This window comes from Pseudopodoces humilis, chromosome 12, assembly GCF_049639895.1.
Source record: "Pseudopodoces humilis isolate 2021_Gansu_Grassland_sample_001 chromosome 12, ASM4963989v1, whole genome shotgun sequence".
Classification (NCBI taxonomy): Eukaryota; Metazoa; Chordata; class Aves; order Passeriformes; family Paridae; genus Pseudopodoces; species Pseudopodoces humilis.
Genome location: NC_142211.1, coordinates 1,588,312 through 1,608,884, shown reverse-complemented (window position 1 = coordinate 1,608,884; position 20,573 = coordinate 1,588,312).

Sequence of the window (20,573 nt, the reverse complement as noted above, 5' to 3'; positions counted from 1 at the left end):
ATTCAGGAAAAGGTGATTTCCTTGGAGAAAAGTAGAAAAAACTGTTTATTTAACAGAAATTGAATAATATTAAACAATAAAACCTATCGCTGTTCACTGAGATGGCAAATCCAGAAAGAAAAGTCCTTTTCATCTGGTGTAGCTCTGTTGGGGGTTAGGTGTCTTTTTTTTTTTTTTAGTTCTGGCTTACCTGTGGAATTTTTACCCATTAGTTGCAGGGAAAACCTAACTGTGGCTACTTAGTGGGTGCTTGACAAAAGACAAGGAGTTCGGCCGGACCCAGGGGGGAAGGGGGCAGGAAAAAAGGAGGGTGGGGACAGTTTGGCGGGTTTTTCTTCAGCTTTGGAGAAAGACATCTTTTGGGCGCGGAGCTGTTGCGATGGGGAGAAGGGAATTTCGCCATCACCCAAACGGAACTGCTGCTTCTTCTCCTCCTTCCCTCTTTGTTGGTGGCTTCGCACCCCCTGTCTTGCCGGGACGTGTGGCAGTGCCAGGCACCACTGCAGAGCTGCTGATACACCTCAGCCACCAGCCCAGGATCTCTGCTCATCCTTGCTGTACCAGCCGACTGTTCCTCAGAGCCCTGCAGGAGCACCAGGACTGACTGCCCGAGGGGGTTTGTGAAGCAAAGCCTCTCCTCCATCCCGTCTCAGCCGAGAAAGCTGTCACGGGGTCCCTGGTTCTGTTTTCTTGCTAATGCTGTAGTTATTGTTGTTTGTTTGCGTGGTTATACTAGTAAAGAACTGTTATTCCTATCCCCACATCTCTGCCTGAGATCCCCTTGATTTCAAAATTATAATAATTCAGAGGGAGGGGGTCTACATTCGTTCATTCCAAGGGAGGCTCCTGCCCTCCCTAGCAGACACCTGTCTTCTAGAACCAAGACAGATGTAAAGCCAGGGCTTTTCTTTTTCTCTTTGGTTTCCGGCTTCTGACAAGGTAACAAGGCTCTGTCTCTGCTTCCTCCCCCGCCTCCAGGCCGGACAAGGCCACAGAGGGCGGAGGGGGAGAAATGGAGCCGGCTGGCCTGACTTGGTTTGCAGTTTCTGCTGCTGAACTGAAACCTGACACCATGAACACCTGCAGCTTTCCAAGACTTCAACTCTTTCACTACCTGGATGAGACTTACAGATTACTCCTTTTTCCCAGAGAGACAGAGAGAGAGAATCAACATGAAGAAGACATCATAAAACCATCAAAGACAATGAAGAAAAGAGTTAAGTTTTAGATGGGGAAGAAAGAATAAGGAGATGCTTTATAAGCTGAGATATTTTTCTGTTAAAGCTATGGAGATGGACAATAGTGTTCTGAAAAAAACTCCTTTAATTCATGACACAGTATATTGGGAGGAATGGAGTGTTCAAAGTTTGGATTTTTGAGAAAAAGGTGGAGTAATTATGATACAGTGAAGTGCTGGAACAGAGGGGGAGAAGTAATAGTTGAAGATTTGAGGCCGCTTGGGGCAAAGAGAAAACTTCTGTTTCCAGGGAGGCTCACAGAGACAGATGAAGAGAACTTTTGCCTTTGAATAACTCATCCTTAAAAATGACATCCCTAGACTCATGGCCCATAACACACCCCAGAGTGATGTGAAATGGGAAAAGAAAATCTGATGACAGATTTCCGGGCAGCTAGCATCAGAAAAAATAGAAAGCTGTAACAGAAATAGTTTTCTTGTGAGAAACTCCATAGATTAACAGAAGAAGACTTCTGTTTCTCTACAAAGACTGATGAAAAGACTCTAGCAGGAATTGGGACTGTTTTAAACACCAAAGTTCCAAAGTTTTTTTGTCTCTGTGTTGTCATGTGAACAAGGGAATGGTTGGGTAGTGGGAGAAAAGGGGTTTTTTGGAAGTTTTATTCTGGCGTTCTTATTCTTGTAGTTTTGTTAATAAACTTTCTTTATTCCTTTTAAGTTTTAAGCTTGTTTTGCTGTTGTTCTAATCCACATCTCACAGCAAGAAATAAATAAGTTTTCTAGTAATTGTTTAGTTACTGCTTTAAAGCCACGACAGCCAGTTATTCTGCTTCCATTGTTGCAACCACCCCCACAGGGCATTTTCCACCATCCACAAATGAATGTAGAGATAAAGTATTGGCCATTTGTCGCTCTATTAGGAACGGTGAGAAGAATGACACAGACTCTCTAGGGGGTCGATCAGGAGAATGTCTCGTAGTTTATTACTTCAGGTCTGTTTTATAGACTGGTACGTGGAAAGTACAGAAAGGAAACTCTTATTGGTTAGTAAACTACTACATTACCATCATTGGTCAGTGGGGCACACTACCCCCTGACTTTCTCCTGCAAAGAAAACAAGAGACAGACAACAACACCTGCAAGGCTGTTTTCTGTCTTTGAGGATTGTTTTGAATCCTCCCATGAATTTCCCAGGCCAGCTTCTCAGGCAAGACTGAGAAGCTATACGGCCTGCAGTTTCACAAGCTCTCTGTTACAGAGTTAGCATCCACAGCCATTTTCCTCATTCAGCAATGTCTAAGGACAACTGGATGGCTTTCACCTCTGCAAAGTGATTTGAAACAACTCCTTCAGCAGTTTCCATGATTTGTCATAGGGGACTCCATACATCTGCTTTCCATCTCCAATGCTTTCCCACAAGATGGCAGGATCCATCAGTAAACAAGGCATATTGCTTCTTTTTATTATTTTTTATTGTACAGTGGGGCATCTTCAGCACGTATTACCTGTTCCTCTGGTAACATTCCAGAATCTTTGCCTTCTGGCCAGTCCATGATCACTTCTATGATTCCTGGACAAACTGGGGATTCCTATGTGAGCTTGTTGCCTGATCAGTGCAACCCATTTATTCCATGTAGCATTTGTTGCATGATGTGTAGAGGAGACCCTCCTTTTAAACATCCAACCTAAGATGGGTAACCGGGATGCCAGGAGGAGCTGTGGTTCAGTGCCAATCCCCTCTAAAGCAGCTCAGACACCTTCATAAGCTGACAGCATCTCCTTTTCAGTTGGAGTATAACAGACTTAAGATCCTTTGCATCCCTGACTCAAAAAACCTAGTGGTTGACCTCCAGTCTCCCCTGGTGCTTCTGTCAGAGGCTTCAGGTAGGGCCATTCTTCCCAGCTGCAATATAACACACATTTTTTACATCTTGCCCTGTTCAGACTGGCCCGAGAGCTACAGCATGCACTATCTCCTGCTTCATTTGTTCAAAGGCTTGTTGTTGCTCAGGAACCCATTTGAAATCATTCTTCTTTTGGGTCACTTGATAGAGAGGGTTGACAATCAGGCTGTAATTTGGAATGTGCATTCTCCAAAATCTAACAACACCTAAAAAAGCTTGTGTTTCTTTCTTGTTAGGTGCTGGAGACACTGCTGTTATCTTATTGTTAATGTCCATTGTGATCTGATGATGTCCATCTTGCCATTTTATTCCCAAGAACTGTGCAGGTCCCTTGACCTTACTCAGTTTTATGGCAAAACAGGCTTTTAGAAGGATTCAGATTATTTTCTTTCCTTTCTCAAAACTTTTTTCTGTTGTGTTGCCCCACACAATATCATTAATGTATTGCAGATGCTTTAGAGCTTCACCCTGTTCCAGTACAGTCTAGATGTGTTTCCAGCCCTGGGGCAGTTGATTCCAGGTATACTGGACACCCCTCCAAGTGAAAGCAAACTATGACCTGCACTCTGCTGTCAGAGGGATTGAGAAAAATATTAGCAATATCAGTTGTGACACCAATGGGCTGCCTTTGACTCCAGCTCACACTGAAGTTCCAACATATCCAGCACAGCAGCACTCAGAGGTGGCGTGACTTCATTCAGGTCACGATAGTCTCCTGTCAGCCTCCATTCAACTTTTGTAGGGGATATATGGTGCCATTAAAGGGTTAGTGGGTCCTGCTGATCACTCCTTGACTCTCCAGGTGACAAATTAGTTTATAGATGGGAATTACAGAGTCTCAGATGGTGCGATACTGCTTCTGGTGCACCATTGTGGTAGCAATTGGCACTTTCTGTTCTTCAAATTTCAGCAACCCCACAACAAAAGGGTCGTCTGAGAGACCAGGCAAGGTAGACAACTGCTCAATTTCTTCTGTCTCCAGGGCAGCTATACTGAAAGCCCACCAATACCCTTTTGGAACCTTGAAATATCTCCTGAGACAGTCTATGCCAAGGATGCATGAAGCCTCTGGTCCAGTCACAATAGGGTGCTTTTGCCACTCATTCCCAGTCAGGATCATCTCAGCCTCCATTACAGTCAACTGTTGGGATCACTGATCAGTCCAGAAATACAAATGGATTCTGTCTCTACATAGCTTGATGGCATTACGGTACACTGTGCACCAGTGCCTACTAAAGCCTTGTACTCCTGTGGGCTGCTGTGCCAGGCCATTGAGTCCACACAGTCTAGTAAACCCTATTATCTCTCTCCTCCACCTGACTAGAAGAAGGGCCACTCTAATACTGATCACAAGGTTCCCCACTAACATCTCATAGAAATGGACTAGAATTTCTCTCCATAAAGTAGCATGATCAGACCTTCCATTCTGCTTGGAAAACTGCCCACTGGAGACTGGAACAGCAATAACTTCCGTGGAAAAAAAAATTTGTGGTTGTTTTCCCCTGCAATTCCTGCACCTGTGCATCTAAGATCAAGATAGGTAGGCCAACCCGCTTTCTCATATCCCTCTGTGGTCCCTGTTGGAGTTTGATACTGGCTAAACACCAGGCACCCACAAAAAAAACCTTTTCACTCATTCTCCTCTGCTATAGTTGAGCAGAGGAGGGGGAAAGAAAGAAACAAAGGGGCTCATGAGTTGAGTTGAGGTAAGGATTGAGAAGAAACACTTTAAGGGCAACACAAGCTCAGAACTTAAAATGTATAAAGAAAAAATTATTAACAGAATTAAAAGAGGATAATGAGAACTAAAATAAACCTTTAGAACACCTTTTTCCCCCAGCCCTTCTTTCTTTCCCACCAACAGTGCAGGGAGACAAAACATGGGGTTTTTAGTCAGTGTGTCAGTTTTAAAAATCTTTCTTGAGTTCACTTTTGGAGAGGAGTCTCTTCTGTCATGTTGTGGGGTCCTTCCCACGAGAGACAGCTCTCTGTGAACTTCTCCAACATGTTTCTAATTTTTACAAGTAGAAGTCCCACCCCATCTGCTATAACATGAGTCCCTCCCACAGGCAAAATAGTCTTCCCGAACTACATGGCGTGGGTAATTTTAGTTCGTGGGGTGTTGTCACCCTGAAAACTCAGCTTCTGAGCTTGCTGACAGTTTTCTAAAGACTTTCTCAGGACAGTAACTGTAAACATAGATATGTATACATTCTTTCTGATACACGTCTTGTGATGGACATCTCTCATGGCCAGTGCGGTTGAGAAGGTGTTATGCTGACCATCCAATCCCTGGCCATGGTCAGAAACCTATAAATTCTGAGAGAAGAAATAAAGTTCTCTCTTCCTTTCAACACACCTCAAGCTGTGTTTGTGTGACCTATTCGTCTCCAGCAGCAACAGGGTATAGTTTTTAAAGGATGAGTTGTTCTAATTTGGAAGAAAGGGTCCTCTTTATTTTCTCTTTCTCTGTTTTAGTTTCTCACTAGATTACCACTTTTCAGCATCTACACGCTCCAGCGTGAGCACTTTTTCTCACGGGCTGCCAGTGGATCTTTGCATCCCCCCATGCACTTCATGAATTACAGGGAAACAGTTTGTAGTTGTCACCACAGCTTGTAGAAGAACCTCAGCTCCGACACCCAGAGCACCTCCTCCCCCTCCCTCCTTTCACTGACCTTAGTATCATCATGTTGTTCTTCTTGCATATGTCACCTTTTCTTTTTCCCTGACTCAGGAGAGAATTGGTGTCTGTAGGTTCATTTGTTCTCAAGTTCTATCAACTGAAAAGTTCTTATAGGGCTTCTCAGTGCTGAAAGGTTGATCGGGGAATTGCTTGTCATGCCCCTTGCTGTCGGCCACCTGGTTGCTTCCACAGCTACGCAGGCGGTGCCAGCCCCCATGGCGTTGGCACTTCTTTATGTGGGGTGCTGAAAATGGAAAACTACTGCTGCTGCCTTTGCCCTTCTGCCCACAGCATGGCTGGTTAAAAATGGCTAAGCAAGTAAAGTTCATTGTGAGCTATTACATAGGTTGTTGGTTGGAGACAGAAATGACATGAACTCACTGAGGGTCCTCAACAGCCCTGAGTTTATTATAGCTGCCCCTTTTATAGGGGGGTTGAATTTCCTGAGTTTAGATAGCCAATTGGTTGGGATCTCACACCGCCCAAATCTCTGGCCAATGATGTTTCTGTATTTATGAATGAATGGGGCTGGCTGAGGGTCCCCTGTATAGGTTTGAATCCAACCTATCCTATCATTGTTCACTCAGAGACTTGTTCTACTTTTTTTCTAGAATGAGCCAGGCTAGCTGAATTTGGTTTATGTTATGGCCAGATTTATCTTGTCCAGCTACAGACTGGCTGTACTGTGTCAGTGGGCCATGCCAAGATGGCGGCAGCCCCGTGGCCCTGGCTGCGCCAGTATGAGCTGTGACAGGATGTGCCCCGCTAGCCTCCTCCCCACTCCCCTGCAACACACCCCTCCCCACCAACTACGTTAATTGGCTTAGCAGGATGTCTATTTTCAGAGCCAGCCCTCGATTGGCTTTGCCAGGCACGAAGGATGCTTCTAACAGCTTCCCACAGAAAAAATCACTTCTGTGGCTGGCTTCTTCCCTTCTCACCAAAAAATCAAGCCATGGAAAACCAACACATGAGTTAAGAAAATTAGGAAATTAAGATTTTAATTAGAATAGGAGCAACTTAAAAACTTCAAGGTAAAAGAAACATACGAAGATTTAAGGTAGGAGCAATATAGGTAGTTAATGATTACTAGGTGTAGTTAGTTAAAAGCAAGGCTACATACCTTTTGCTTGTAGAAAAAATGTAAAGTAGTCAACAATTGCCAAAATGAAATGAATAGCCCAAGGATATATATCATTTACTTGTCATAAGTTGTGTTTGTAGAAGGAGACATGAAGAATAGACTATTGTGGAAGAGGGCCATGTCTACACCTGCAAGCAAGGGATCTGAACTGTGTCCAAGAGAACTAGGAGAGCTGCCAACAGGACACAGTCGAAAAGTTCAAGCCTGAGGAAAAGAAAGATTTGATTAAAAATACCCCAGATCCATTTTAAAATAAGAACTGAGCATGCCCAGAGGGGCATGGAGCTCATTACCATACAAGATGAGAGCAGGCAGAGTCAGGCAATGAATATGTATAGGTGTATTGTGTAATCCTATGCATATGTAATACTTTGGGGAATAAATAGAGAATAAGGGGCAGTAGGGGGTGCACATGTCTTTGGGAGAGGACTCCGGCGTGCCGCCCAGCCGTAAGAAAAAAAAATACTCGCCCAAACTTCAAATAGTTAGAGAGTCCTTTGTCTGTGATTTTATTGCTTCACACAGTCCCATAGGTAATACCATAGGGTACCCCATGGTGTGTACCTTCTATATCCTCTCTCTTCAGTAAGAGGATAATTGCTGTCAGTTTTTGAGATATGGGCCCATACAGGAGGAGTAAGACATATTCTCTCTGAATTGCTGTAATTGGAGTCTGTCTGTCAGTTTATCTGACAGCTTCTCCACAGCCACCATGATGGAGGAAGGAATACTGTCTTCGTTTATCTGGAGTTGCCAAATTGCGACACCTACTGTTGATGATGCATCATCATTCTAAAGTAATGTTGCCAAGGACTTGGCATGTGCCGTTGGTGCACTCTCTATAAATTTTCGCCACATGGTGTAGGCAGGGCATTTTACCCCCCAAAAAAGCTTATCTACTGTTTATTAACTGGTCAGACAACTCAAACAGGACAAGCTGTCTTGTAGTGAGCTATTCTGGCATCATGGGGTTAACACTGGTCTGGCATCTCCCAACTGCCAATAAACATCTTATATTTGAATCGAGATCTGACAAGATAAGCTGAATTTGACTGCCAGCCATTCACTTTACAACTATAAAAGCCACAGCAAACTTTCACAAAGCAGAAATCTTCTATACATTTTCCTGGAAATGTGTGGAGTTTCTCCCATGAGTAGGGACACCTATTTCACAGTTACTCCCCAGGGGTTAAGTGAAGGAATCTCTGTACATTATTGTCATTTCAGTGGTATGTTACATTTGACTCCTAATCAATACTATTTCTTTTGCTGGCTTTAATATAGGTACCTTGATATAGTACACTGTTTTATGTTATCCTATAATCTACTGGTAGTTCTTTTAGTTTTATACTGTGTAGTAAATAATTCTGATTAAGATCTTTCATGTATTATCTTTTGTCTGTTTAATAAAGAACATGAGTGACTGATTAACTGTTTGGGGTATGTGCTGAGCTTGACCTGTTACTTAAAAAGAAAGAAGAATTAACTGACAATGTAAAGGTCAAAAGCCTTGGTTGCAGTGACCATGAGATGGTGGAGTTTAAGGTCCTGAGAAAAGTGAGCAAAATGAATAGTAGGCTTAAAACTCTGGACTTTGGGAGAGCAGTGTAGGGCCCAAAAAACTCACTTGGAAAGCCTCTTAAAAGGGCTGTCCTGGTTTTTTTTATGTATTCTGAGTTAGACACACGGGAGAAATACCGACAAGATATTCTCAAGAAGTCAAAACAACAAAAAAACTTTACTGGCAACTCTAGAAAATCAGAGAACTTTGGCAAAAGTTTTAGAGAAGCATTCAATCAACATAAAACATTTCACAAAACATTAAATTAGCCCATTCAACTCAGTAAGTTCCAAGCCCATCTGATTTTCAGTTACTCAAAGCTCCAAGAAGAATTAGAAGGAGAAAAAAAAAAAAAGGAAGAGATAAAAGATAAGAACAAATTATCTACCACTCCTTGGTTCTAGCAGTGTCTCAGCTGATATAAATTCCAAGAGGAGTTAGGGTCAGGTCATATTCTGGCTTAAGTACCCTATGGCTTTTCTGGGCCCTTCCCCCAGGTGGGACTTCTGGTCATCTGGCCACTCTGGGGCTAGATTGAGGCTCCAGAGGCAGGGTGCGTAGCATTACCTCCAGTGTGCCAGTGATTGGCAGCCACTGCGGGGCTGGGATACACACCCAGGGGAGTGGCATGTGTGGAGCTGGGCATTGCCTAGCCAGAGCAAGGCCTGACTTGCCCCTTCCCCCACAGGCATGCCCAAAATGTTTTGAGCCAGCAATCCTTCCAGTTTCTCACAAGCAGAATTAGGCTTTTTCAGGGGTCTGAATTGCAGCATCCCTTGGGAGACTGCCCTGAAGTACAAAGCTACCCAGGAGAACTGGTTGATTTTCAAGGACTATATTTTTAAAGCACAAGAACAGCCCATTTCACTGGGTGTAAAATTGAGCGTCATTGAAGGAAGGACAGTATGGATGATCACAGAACTCCTGACTGGGGTCAAGCATAAAATGGAAAGTATGCAGAAGTTGAAAATGGGAATGGACTGCATAGGTGGAATATAAAGACATTGCTCAAGTGTGCAGGGACAGAATTTGGACAAAGCTCAGATGGAATTGGAATTAGTGAGGGATATGAAGGGCAACAAGAAGGGCTTCTTCAGGTACATGAGTAACCAAAGACAAGCTAAAGAAAATGTGGGCCCACAGTTCAACAGGTCAAGGGACCTAGTGACAAAGGACATTAAAAAGGCTGAGGTACTCAATGCCTTTTTTTGTCTGTTTTCACTATTAAGTTTTGCCCTGAGGCCTTTCAGATCCCCGAGTCTAGTGTCAGTCTATGGCAGAGAAGCATTGTCTATATTAGAGGAATATCAAGTTAGTGTGAAAAACGAGGTTCACATATTTTTTATATAGAATTTAAAAAGTTTAATAGAAAGACAATTAGGAGATAACAATAAAGTAAAATATACAAATACAGCCATGTGTCTCTGCATTCAGCCAAGAGAGCACTCCTTACTAACAAAGGATTGTCCCTTAAAAACAGAAGCCTACAACATATTCATAAATTCTTGTACATAATTCAGACATTCTTCTTAAGTTTTAGATGTTCCTTTGTTTAGTTTTTAACTCTCCCCCTTCCCAATAGATCAATTTTCTTGGTGCCATTGGATTTTACACTCTCTGATAACGGGTGCAATAAATTCCTCCGTTGGAGGACTTGGAGGACTGCTGTCTTCATCTGGATAAGTGTCCTGGGGTGATTGTGATGTTAAATTGTATCCCCATTTGTCCACCTAGCCCAGAAATAGGTTTTGTATCCTTAAAACTCATCTAAGAGTAAAAGTGAATGGAGAAGAAGCACCGAGTCTGTTATCAGAGACTGTACCTGCTCCCCCCGCATCCCGGGACGGGGTTTTGACTACAGCACAGACAGACAACAAGGGACAGATCACCTTGGCTTTCCAACTAGCCGAAGCAGAGAGGTCTTCCTGGACTGTTTTCTTTCCCTTTTCCTTGGAACGGATCAAACCTGCTCTGGACTGGGGACTTGGGGGAGCACCAGGAGCTTGCACCCGTGGACTACCGGGAGCCCAGCCTGGGCAGCGTAATTTTTCAGCACCAGAGGGATTGATAACAGAGTGAACACCCAGAGGAGGGAGACCCTCTGTATTTGTCATCTCTTCAGAGTGGCGAGAGGTTTTGTAATTGGATATTGTTCATTCTTGTGCTGGGTAGTGCTTTGCCTGTTAAATAAACAGTTTTTTTCCACTTCTCTCAAAGAAATCTCTTCCCGAACCGGTTAGGAGGTGGGAGAAAGGGGCCACGTGGGTTTGCTTCCCGGAGAGGCCCCATTGGAGGTTTTCTCCCAAATTTGTCCTAAACCAGGACAATAAGATAATCTAAGAATGTGTGTGTGGGGGGGGGGGGGGAGGAGTGTCTCTTTGACTGTCTTTTCAGTCTCTGGGTTATATAAACAAAAGTAGTTTGTGCTTTAATATCATATTATAGCCTAACATATATATGTATTATACCACTATTTCTAAGTTTCATCAATAACAGAAATAGAAGAAACTATATTAATACAACAAAGTTTTCTAACCTTATACATATAACATTCATTTTAATATTTGCAAAAAGCCAATAATACAATATGCACTTATAACATTAGGAATCACTTAACCCACTTAGACGTACACAAGTCCATGGGACCAGATGGGATGCATCCAAGGGTGCCAAAAGAGTTGGCCAGTGTCATTGTGAGGCAGCTCTCTATCAATAGCTTTAAAAGGTCATGGCATTTGGGGGAAGATTGGAGAAAGGCCAATGTCACACCCATCTTCAATAACAGCACGAGGGAGGATCTGTGGAACTGCAGCTGGGTCAGCCTTACCTGCTTTGCCAGGAGGGTTATGGAGGTAATCATAGAATCATAGAACAGTTTGGGTTGGAAGGGACCTTTAAAAGTCATCTAGTCCAAACCCCCACAATAAGCAGGGACATCTTCAACTAGATCAGGTTGCTCAGAGCCCCATTGTCTTGGGGATGGTTCTTTTTATCCCATATCCATTTTTGGGTTTTGTTTTTTTATTTTGTGTCCGGGGGTGTCCCCCCACCCCCCTCGCTCCACCCCCGGAGTATTGCGATGGGTGAGACCCAGACCGGGATTTCCTGCAAGAGTTTGGGAGGGGGCTGGAGCCAGGGGGGTTGCTTTTTTCCGATGGGGCGATTTGGTCTCCACACAGCCACGCGGTGAGATCACTCTTGAGGAGAGATACGGTTGCCGTTTGGCTTTTGCCTGCTTTTTTTTCCTTCCCCTTCGGCACTGTGACAGGAGCTTACCATCTTGCTTCTCTGTTGTTTGGGAGCCCAGAGCCAGTGTGTGCCACACCGGGACTCAGGAAAATCCCGTTCCCCGCTGGGGCCGCCCCCTCTGTACAGCCTGGACCCAGGGACCAGCCATCGCTGATGAGCTACTCAGGGGAGTGATTCCCCACCCAGCCCCGCTGTTCTCTGCCGTTACTTCAGGGCTACTTGCTACACTAACCCGACACTCGGACACCCCGCAGCTTCAGGCACGGCCCCGGAGTTTCTGATACATTTTGTTTGCCACTCCGGAGTCTGCTCGCCTCAGCCATTTCAGCTTGCTGCTTCCGAGGTTTCTCCTAGAGCTCATTCCGCTATCCTGAGGGGCACCAGGACCGGCTACCCCTGTGAGGTTGTAAAGGAAACCCCTTTTCCATCTCTTCCACTGGCTGCGCCCGCCATTACCCACGTGAAGAAGCGACTGAGCTCACGCCTCAGCGCCTCCTGGAGCCGAGGGGTAATCATCACATCTGCCCTGCCCGGCCTGGAGCCTGACAGCGCCCCTGCAGGCTGTGACCGTAACTACATCAAAGGGGAAAGTGCCTGACAGCCGAGAGATGGCTGTTGTTGGGTTTCTGGTTTTGTCTGCTGTTGCTGCCATTGCTGTTGTTTGTTTGCCTTGTTATACATATATATATATATACTAGTAAAGAGCTGTTATTAATTTTCCCATATCTTTGTCTGAAAGCCCCCTTAGTTTCAAAGTTATAATAATTCAGAGGGAAGGGGTTCATATTTTCCATTCCAAGGGAGGTTCCCACCTTCCTTGGCAGACACCTGTCTGTCAAACCAAGACACCCATCCAACCTGACCTTGAATATTTCTGGGGAGGGGACCTCTACCACCTCTCTGGACAACCTATTCCAGTGTTTCACCACCTCAAAGTCATGTCCAGCCACATAAACAAGAGAAGATTATTTGAAACAGCCAGCATGGCTTTAACAAAGGCAAATGTTGTCTGACAAACCAAATAGCTTTCCATGATGGGATGCCTGGCTCTGGGGACACAGGGTGAAGAATGAATGTAGTTTACCTTGACTTAAGGAAAGCCTTTGACACTGTCTCCTGTAGTATCCATACAACTTATCTGAGGAGAGATGGTTTAGATAGGTGGGCTATAAAGTGAATGGATAATTGCCTGAACTCCTGGGCTTAAAGGTTTCTGATTGAGTGTACAAAGTCCTGCTGGTAGTCAGCTACTGATGTTTCTCAGATGTTGATACTGTCAGGAAAATTAATCCACAAACACTAGAGGTTTATGTCCAAAAAGGAGACAGAGGAGTCCTTTTTTTCTTTATTCAAATAAAGGGAGAGGCCATGGGGCATTCCCCTGGGGTCTCTCCAATTTTTTGAGGGCGCAGCCTCCTTTTTATCCTAATTCCTGGCCGCTTGTCCCTTCTCTCTTTCCCCATAGGCTGAGGTACTTGAGAGGTACAGACTTCCCAGAACGCCTGATACCTGCGATACCTTCCCCCCCCCACCCCCAATGCATAATCCCTTCTTAACTTTTGTGGAATTCATAGTGTTCTTTCAGTGCCTCTTTGATCTTCTACTGGAATCCACCCCATTGTTTCTGTCATCTCTCACTGATAGCTGCATATTATCAACTGACCCACAGCTTGTTTGTAAAGACAAGCTCATCATTCCTCTCAATCTCTCTTCTTTTAATTTTTGTTAGTAATTGTCTTTACAAACTTTAGTTATCATTGACCTAATTTCTTGTTCTTGGGTCTTTTTTGGCTTTGCAACTATTTGCAGTGGCATTACTTTCTGCCCTTTTGTAGCTATCTCTGGATCAGTAGGCACGGCTACTACCTGCATTCCTTTGATCACATGTTGAATGAGTTGTATTAAGCAAGGGATCATGCATGGTAAAAAGATTAGAGTTGCTACAACACATAAGAGGAAAAAAAGCATTTGTTTGACCCATAGGCCACTAGGTAACCATGAAAACATGTCCTATTCTCATATTTTCCATGTTTGGACCGGTACATGGGCTAACTTTCTTATTCCTTTTGTTATTTGTTTTACCACTTTTCCATTGTCATCTATTTGCAAACAGCAGTTTGAGTCATTAAATTTTCCACACACCCCCCCTTCTTCTGCTAATAAATAGTCTAATACCATCCCATGTTGAAATATTGCATTTCTCATCTGAGTAGACTGGTCAGCAAGAAGGTCAAGAGCTGTAGCTGTCTGGTTGATTATTATTTCAAAGACAGCTTGCAACCTAATTATCCGATTTAGATTATAAATGGGTTCTCTGGCACCTGATATTAATTCATTTGGGTTCCAGGTAGCTGGTCCATAGTGTTGTATGATTCATTCAGGTGACCATTCATCTTTTCCCCACTTTTGGGTGCTCTTTCCAACTAGAGATGTATCAATGGACCGCTTTTCTCTAATTAGATCATCATATACTTTGATTCCTAACTGATTTCCTTGAACTTGTGGTAGCAGAAAGAACAATGGTCTAATATACTCCACATAACATATTCCTGACCAATTTGGAGGTAGCCTGCGGTAAGCATTTTGGCCACAAATCCAGTAATGCCCCTTTAGAGCCCAGGTCCCATTGGCAAAGGGACCTTTCTAATTTTCATCATCAACTGGTGGGTCAAAATACAGCTTGCTTCCAGGGCCTGGTGGTCCACTAACAATAGTTGCCTCGCCATAAGAATCACAATATTTAAATTTCCAAGCTCCTACATGAGGTTTCACTCTGGTGTTGCCATTTACACTGATAGTCTCGGACTACATGTGTCTTACTTGTGGAATTATCTCGGGGGCAGCTTAAAAATAAGGGGTCAAAAAACTTATCTTTCCCCACTGCTTTACAGCTTTCAAAATCTTTTTGGTAATTATGGAAGGAACACCTTACTCAGCTACCATTAGTGAGCTTAACATGTGTTTGATTCCATCTGCCTTGATATCTGGAACAGTCATAAGGAGGGCAGTTGGGGGTCCAACAATCTAAACCTAAAGTCCAGTCACAAATGCTCTTTCCCACATATGTGCTTCCTGTTCTGTTTAAGCAATAAATGCCTCTTTCAGAAGAATGAAGCTGCCATGGACTTCTTTTTTTGTCCCAAAATCCTGTTCTATTATGGACTTCACTCAGGGTGCTAACCCACCATTTAGGCTCGACTGGGCTGGCCACCCATGGCCAGCTTTCAGATCTCTCTGGCCCTCCGCAGACCCAACAGTTCCTAAGGTTAAAGGTCTTTGCTACTTTTTCTCTTAAAGTAAAAAAATTATTTTCTCACTCTAGACCCTAACTTAAGTGAAAATATAAAGGTAAAATTATTAAGAGAAACATTCTAATAGTGTTATAATCTAATTTCTAATTTTCAATTTCACGTTGTCTTCTACACTACCTGTGGCAAGTGAAAGCACAGAAACAGCTTAGCATAAAGAAAGCAATGACAGCATGGATTGGCTCTCAGTGACTGGAGATTTGAGAGTAGGGATGTCCATGCAGACTATTTCAACAGGCAGTCTGTGGGTAGGCACTCAGGGCTTCCCCCGATGTCGACGCACCAGCTACTGCTCCAGTCCACTCCTGCGGAGTGTCAGTCATGGCTTCCCATCCTTCTCTTCCAGCTGAGATGTCCAAACCTCTGGGGCCTCAGAGACTTTGACTCGTGTTCAGCTCTCTTGATGGCTGTTTCTGTGGTCAGCAACACCTGGAAAGGTCCACGCCACTTAGCCACCAGGGGTGCTTCTTTCTACTCTTTAACTAGGACCCAGTCTCTTGGTTGGATATTATGCACAGCAAAGTCCAAAGTCAGGGTCTGTGTCAGCTGAGCTTCCTGTCGAAGAGATTTCACAAGAGACAGTATCCGAGCTACATACTCTTTTAGATATACATCACTTATCTCTACCCCCGCCCCAGGCTGAGAATTACAAGGATAAGTGTTATAAATTTGTATTGTGATATTGGCTTTCGCAGATGAATATTATATGTTAAATACTTTTTAGCTATGTATGTACTTTTTTTTTCTTGCTAACAAGTCTTAAGCTTAAAAGAATTTCCTAGGTACAAGGCAAGGAAACCCCAGAGGGCAAGGACAGGGGGGCCCAAGCTCTTATCAAGAGAACAATAGAGGCCAAACTGTTATCAGCGGAAGATATGAAACCCAGCTGTCCTCTGGGGAAGGATGACGGCCCCGGACTGTTATCTGCCCTGACCATTTGCAAAAAGAAAGGAAACCAAACTCCAGAATAATGCTGACCAGCAAGAATAATGATGACCAGCAAAAAATATATGTTGACCAGCAGAAAATAAAACTGTGAAGAGCATGATCCAAGAAGGCGGAACCAGGGAGGGGACATGCTTGAATATGCATTAACCCCTCACAGCAAGGAGGGGATAAAAAGGGTATCCCTGAGATACCAGGGGTGTTCCTGGCAAAGCGCCAGGGCACCCGGCCGTTTTAACCCTTTGCTTTATTTCTTTTGTCTCCTAATTGTTTTTATTTATATTAAATTCTTTTTATAATTTATTAAGTGAATCTCGTTTTTAAGATAAGGAATTCCAAACATCAATTCAAAAGGAGATAGTTGAATATATTCCCTGGGTCTGGCCCTTATTCTTGCTAAAGCCAGTGGTAAGAGCCACAGCCATGGCATTTTCGTTTCTATCACTAGCTTCAGAAGATGTTTTTTTTTATCTCTCTAATCATCTTTTCAACCTGGCCTGAGCTTTGGGGATGCCAGGGAGTGTGGAGGTTCTATTGTATCCTTAAAGCAGTTATTACTCCTTTAAGAATTTTTCCAGTAAAATGAGTTCTTCTATCTGAGTCTATTGCTTCCACCATCTCATATCTTGGAATTATTTGTTCTAAAAAGACTTTAATAACTGACCCTGTAGTTGCTGAAACAGCTGGGAAGGCTTCTGGCCACCCTGTTAACTGACATACTATTACCAAACGATATTTAAATTTCTCTACCCAGGGCATCTCAGTAAAATCCACTTGGCATCTTTGGAAGGGACGTACAGCCCAAGGCCTACCCCCCCTGGCCAGTTTCTTTGTAACTTTGTTATTTGTCTTAGCACAAATCAAACAACCATCAACAGCTCGTTTTGCCAGAACAAAAAGACTCACAGCAGCATACATTTTGAGGAAGGCTTCTGCTATCCCTCGGGAGCCCCAATGACTCCCTTCGTGGAGCTGTTTTAGCAGTTGTGAGGCTAAAACTTTCGGTATCCACTGCTTACCATCTCTTGTAAACCAATTACCTCCTCTTTCTTCTGCCTCACTCTTTTTAACTATCTCAAGTTCTTTTGGTGGAAAAGACAGCTTCTCTGGCAAGGGGGCAGTTACTGGGAGCAAGGGAAGTAACTTAGAGATTTCTGGCAACAATGCAGCTTTCCGAGCTTCTTCATCAGCCAGTCTGTTTCTTATTGCCTCTTCCGAGCACCCTGCCTGGTGTCTCTTGATGTGTATTATTGCTACTTTTTTTGGTAAATTCACCACCTCCAATAGGCGGGAGATTAAGTTCTCATGAGCCAACGTTTTTCTTCTGCAGGTTAATAAACCTCTCTCTTCCCACAGTTTCCTAAATGCGTGTATTACACCATATGCATATTTAGAATCAGTAAAAACATTTACTGTCTTGTCTAGGTATAACTCACAGGCTCTCACAAGCGCATACAGCTCAGCCGTCTGAGCTGACCAGGTGGGTGGTAACCTCCCCCCTTCCTTTAATTGCTTTCCATTCACGGCAGAGTATCCTGTAAATCGTCTTCCTTCTATCACCCTTGAAGACCCATCAATAAACACATTTTCTCCTTCAGGCCATGGAATGTCTCGAAAATCATTCCTTGCCCTAGTTTGCTGATCTATTACTTGAATACAATCATGGAATTTGCCTTGGCTCCCCTCCTCAGGGCCATTCAAACAGGAGCCTGGGTTAAAACCTTCCTTGCTTTTAAATTCTAAATCCTCCTGTTCTAATAGACAAGACTCATATTGCAACAACCAAGATCTGGTCATCCACTTAGAGGCTCTCTCAGTTAACAAAGCTTTAATCTGGTGTGAAACTTTAACAATCAGATAACCCCCCCTTGTCAGCTTTCGGGCCTCAGCCACCATCAGAGCTGTGGCTGCGCAGTTCTGCAAACAATGGGGCCAGCCTCTGGCCACCGGGTCTAACATTTTAGAAAAATAGGCAACAGGTTTCTGTGTTCCCCCATGCTCCTGAACCAAAATTTCTTTTGCATGACTTTGTATAAACATGATTTAGTTCAGCAGCAAGTAATGCCACTGCTTCAAGCTAATTACATTACATTTCTTTATTTTTTTAGTAACTAACCGCTCCCTATTTCAATTTTTGCATCAAGTACATCTTAGGCATAGGGAGGTGACTAACAAATTAACTTCCATTAAGGAAACTCTAATATTTATAACATTTTATAACTTTTAACATTTAAAACTTTTATTAAGGAAAGAAACAAAATACTTTCCTTTAAAGTTTTCCCATAACTTCCACAGAGGAAGTGCATGACAAATACCCAGGCCTTCCATAGGACACTATTTTTACAAGGTTGTTATAAATTTGTATTGTGATATTGGCTTTCGCAGATGAATATTATATGTTAAATACTTTTTAGCTATGTATGTACTTTTTTCTTGCTAACAAGTCTTAAGCTTAAAAGAATTTCCTAGGTACAAGGCAAGGAAACCCCAGAGGGCAAGGACAGTGGGGCCCAAACTCTTATCAAGAGAACAATAGAAGCCAAACTGTTATCAGCGGAAGATATGAAACCCATCTGCCCTCAGAAGAAGGATGAGAGGCCCAGACCCTTATCAACAACTGACCATCTGCAGAAAAAAGGAAACCAGACTCCAAAATAATGCTGACCAGCAAGAATAATGATGACCAGCAAAAAAATTATGATGACCAGCAGAAACTGAGACTGTGCAAAAGCATGATCTAAGAAGGCGGAACCAGGGAGGGGACATGCTTGAATATGCATTAACCCCTCACAGCAAGGATGGGATAAAAGGGGTATCCATGGGATACCAGGTGTGCTCTTGGCAGCGCGCCAAGGCACCCGGCCGTTTTAACCCTTTGCTTTATTTCTTATGTCTCCTAATTGTCTTATATTTATATTAAATTATTTTTATAATTTATTAAGTGAATCTCGTTTTTAAGAAGGTTGCAGTTACAGAATTTGCTTTAAGGCTACAACAAACCACAGACTGGTGGGGGTGTTCTCCACAAGGTATGACTTGCAGCACTGGCTTCATAACTGAAATTTGCCAATTCTGGCTTTTTACAACAAAACATACAAAAAGCAGAGGGATGTGGTCTCCTCTAAACTGGAGCTATTCAGCTCTGCACAAAACTTCATGTAGACAAATTAATTAAATCTTCAAATTAATTTACTACAATTTTTACAATTCTTTCAGAGAAAGATGTGTTCAAACTTCTGAGCCCACAGAAGAAACTACAATTCTCACAACTCTTTTGAACGATTAAAAAATTCTTTAGACAATTTTCCTCCTCGGGGATAATAATTAAGGTGAATCGAGAGGTCTTTGTTTTTACTAAGACACACACTTCTCCTCGATCCAGATCCACTTTAAAAGTTGACAGCGGCTCTAGGTTGGTGGATATAATGAGAGCTTTTGACACTCTTAACAATCCATTTCTCTTATCTTCTGGACTTTCTCGGCAGTCCAGCTGTTCTTGGCTTTTTTGCAGACATTGCCGTTTTCAGTGTCCTATGCTCTGAAGACAGCACACTGATCCTTTCCCAACCGCTGTTTGGCTTGGGTCTCCCCTGCTCGGGAGGAAAAGCCTCTGCCACTTCCTTGTGGCCGATCGCGTCCCCTCTGTCCCGGGGGACCCCTTGGACCTTGCGGTTTTTCCTTCTTTGGCCTGAAAAAGGCTATCACCTTCACCTTTCTTCCTTGTGCTCACTCTATTTACCACACACCGAATACCAGAGCCAGTCCCTGTCCTGCCACATTGTCCAAACAGCTCCTCCCCGCTCCAGTGCTCCTGGCGGGCACGGCTGGCAGCACCACAGGCAGCCAGGGCGTCCTGCAGCCTCAAAGGGCTGGCAGCTGCTGCTGCCCCTGCCCGGGGCCGGTGGGGTCAGGCACTGCCCAGTGCAGAGTCCCAGCAGCCTCACAAGCCCCCAGCCTGTGCTCCTGGTCCTGCACCTCCACTCCTGGTCCCTGCTTCAACCACATCTCTCTACACTCCCCATTAACCAATTCTGTTCCAGCACACCAACACAATCTATCCATCCCCTGTTGTCAAAGACTCTTTCTTGACTCCCCTTATTGCCCCCCCCCCAACCCCAGGCATGGATTCTCGAGATCCCTTCTAGTTCTAGGGGGTGATATGATATGCTGCTCCCTTCCCTCTACACCACTGTTATTTTCAGGTGAAGCTGTAGGAACAGCATTTCCCTGATCTCTTTGCTCTGGAAGGTGAGGATACAGGGACCTGCAGCTGGCCTTGGGTCAGCTGGTAACACCGGAGGACAAGACGGGGGAAGGTGCTGAAAAACATTTTAATCTTCACTGTTTTCTTCTTCCCCCCCCCGCCGCTTTTTCCTCTTCTCCTTTTTTCTTAACACATAGATTTCTCTTGTTGTTTGTTTAAACCATATCAATCCACATTCCCTTTTAATCTATTTTTTCTAATTCTCCTCTAGATACCTTCACAGAACTCAACACAAATGAATTCTGTTTTCTAAGGTGGCCATATAAGTCCATTTGGCAACTTATACTCTGGCCATACATAATAACAATATTTTA